A 3017-nucleotide genomic window follows, 5' to 3' on the forward strand; every position below is an offset into this window, starting at 1 on the left:
CGGCACGGGCTGCTCGCAGGGCCGCGCGCCGGGGGCCGCCCGGGGCAATAAAGTGACGATGTATTTATTTCTTGTGGCTGACGTGCGGTGATGGAGGAGTGGCGCGGTCCGGTTCTACTCGACTGAGCGTTCGGAAGAAAACCCAGCGCTCTGCGTGCGTCGCCGGGCTTCGGTGAAAGGGGAGAGTCGGGCTCCAGCAGAGCGAATGCAATAAGAACCCTCCCGGGGCCGCCACCCCCACCCCCGCGATGCTGGGAGCGCCGCACCGACTTCCCCGTGGGCTCCGGGACGGGCTCCGCTAAGAGATGTACCGAACTGGCAAAATCCCGCCCCCGGGGCAACTCGGGCAGGCAGCGCTCCGCGGATACGCAGTGGTGTGCATGGGGTGGGAGTGAAATGAGTTCCCCTCCCGAGGGACGGTGTCGGGTCCCGAATTACCATTTAACAGTTCTTCACTGCGTTACATATAAGATTCGGCTATTAGAACTGAAGTTAAAGAGCATTCCTATGCATGTTCCCTCAGCCGGGAGGAGACTCGCAGCTGCTAATTAACTGTGCTTGGATGTTCTCATATAGCAGTGGCCGAGGGGAGTGGAAGCTGTGGGCATCTTTAGAGAAGACCGCTGCTATCCCATGGATGCTGCTGTACGACACTACTCACTTGCCTGTAACCTATAGATACATATATCCATCTGTACACATACCCTAGGTTCAGATAGGATTTGACCCGATAACTCTTCTCTAAAAGTGGTCTGTGTTTTTATATGGACAAGTGAACACTGAGCTTTGGAAGCCTTGTGGTTTCCCTCTTTATACTATTTATAAAGATTACTTTTTTGTAAGGCTTTTAAATAAACATAGTGTAGAAGAGACGCAGTGCATTTTGCCTTGCTGTGCTGTAAGCAGCCTTGAGACACAGCGTGTGCTCAGCAGGGGATGTGATCTTTCTAGTGGGAGAAACTTTTCTAGAGGTGACGTACCTGTTTGTGCTGCAGGGAATGGCCCGGTGCCTCTGATGGCAGAGCATGCCGTGCCATGGGCTCCAGCCTGGGTCACCATGTGGGCATTTGAACACAAACCCACTTCCTAAGGGATGTTCCCAGCCTGCTCCAGAAACTGTCCCACAACCAGCCTTTGTGTTTCTTTGTGTATTTACAAAAGCAGACTTGTTTTTCCTGTACGGTTGCTTGGACGGGTGAATTTTTAAGTGATTCTGATACAGAATCTGTGGAAGAATGAATGTAAAACATCATCAGCGTTATGCATACACATATTAATGCTTTTGCAAAGAAAAATTGGTGGAAATTATCTTGCTCAATTTCCATTTATTTGTACAGCACTGTGGAGCGTCTGATGTTTCTGCAGCGGGCTTACCTGTTTTTCCTGGAATTCCCCTGCAGCTTAGCATTAGTTAATGTGCAACAATTCTCTATCAAGTGTAGTCATTAACTGTAATGCAGTGCCTCGGAATGGCACAGCCTGTGTTTCTCTCTCGCTCCGGCACTAATGAAGACTGTCATCCTTTTCCAGAAGCCCACAAAGACAGCGTGCTGCATGCAAACAGCGGTACTGGAAAAACAAACTGCAACAAAGAGCATTTTGGTTCTGTATCTCATCTCTCTATCCTCCCCTTAGGTCTCTCTTGTTGCTTTTTATTTTTTCTCCATGCGTAAGACCTAGTCAAGATATGTAATGGGATAGGATTTTAATGTACCTTTCCACAGAGGATGGCATGGTCCCTTACCCTGTGGAGTGCTGTTAACAATTGTGGCAAAACTCTTTTGTTTTTTTAAATAACGGTGTTAGCATCAAAGTATTAAAGTCATTGTGTCAGGAAAAAGAGAACCTGAGATGCATTAAAGAAAAGCCTCTTCTTGCTTATTCAATGATTGAAACTTACTGCACGTGTTCTGGATATCTCTAAGCAGAAGGTTTGAGTCTGAAATGCAGTGCCTTCTCTCTGCAGTCTGTTTATTGCGTTTTCACAACAGCAAAATCACTGTTAATGCTGAGTTACAGAATAAATACAGGATATCTCACCACCGACCAGTCATTACTTTCCTCCGCAAGTGTGCAGCTTTGAACAAGCGCGTTTCTTTTGCTTGGCAGCCCAAATGGTGCATTTGGCCCTTCAGACACATCCAGCACGTGTGGTACTGCAGCTTGTGAAGCCAGTTGCTACTGTAAAGCAAAGGCACGAGTTTAAGAGTGCTGATACTATTACACAGTGTAAAGTTTCTCACAGTTGTACGGTAGGTACTGGCAGTGTCCTTAATCCAGCTCACCTACAATTTCTGTGTTGACTTCTGCTCTTTGCTGGGGTCTCGATCTTGCGGCAGGGCTGCGCTCAGTAGTTTAGAGGCCGTGAGCAGAGCCTTGGATCGTGCACTTGGGTCGCTGAGAGGCTGAGCTGGCCCACGATGCTCTGGCTATGACCAAGCCATGGTTATCCAAAGCTGTGGTAGTGCCTGGGGGAGCCCAGCGTTGCCCGTCTGCCTTCCCGCACTGCAGACCAGTGATGCTGACCAAGGACACCACGACTCTGTGAGGTTGTGCTCCACAGCTGAGACATGCCATGTGCCACCCCTCCGCCAGCAGACTGCTGTCCCTTTGGGAGTCCCTTCGGGAATGTGTGGGACCAGGTGGCAAAGCTGCCCCTGCTGAGATGAGGGGAGGCTAAAGCTTATGAGAGCTGTGCGAGGAAGGTGGCGGGGTGCTGAGAAGCTCCTCAGCTTCTTTGTGCCCGGTTTTGGAGACCTGTTTCATTTCCAGCTCTGAAGAGCAGCTGCTCTGAGAGCCACCACCCTGGCAGCAGGGAAAGCAGCAGAAAGTTTCAGTGGAAAAGGCAGGCAGCGGGCTGCCGGTGGCTTCAGTCGGAACAGCCGTGCCAGGTCTGTGCCAGAGCTCACCGCAGTGCTGGGCTGCTTGCAGCTGTCCCAGGCTCCACAGTGCAGCCACGCACCACCTGCAGCCCCCGCCGGGTCAGCATCCTCAAAAATAACTTACAGAAGATTAAA

Source organism: Meleagris gallopavo, chromosome 8, assembly GCF_000146605.3.
Source record: "Meleagris gallopavo isolate NT-WF06-2002-E0010 breed Aviagen turkey brand Nicholas breeding stock chromosome 8, Turkey_5.1, whole genome shotgun sequence".
In the NCBI taxonomy this organism is placed as follows: Eukaryota; Metazoa; Chordata; class Aves; order Galliformes; family Phasianidae; genus Meleagris; species Meleagris gallopavo.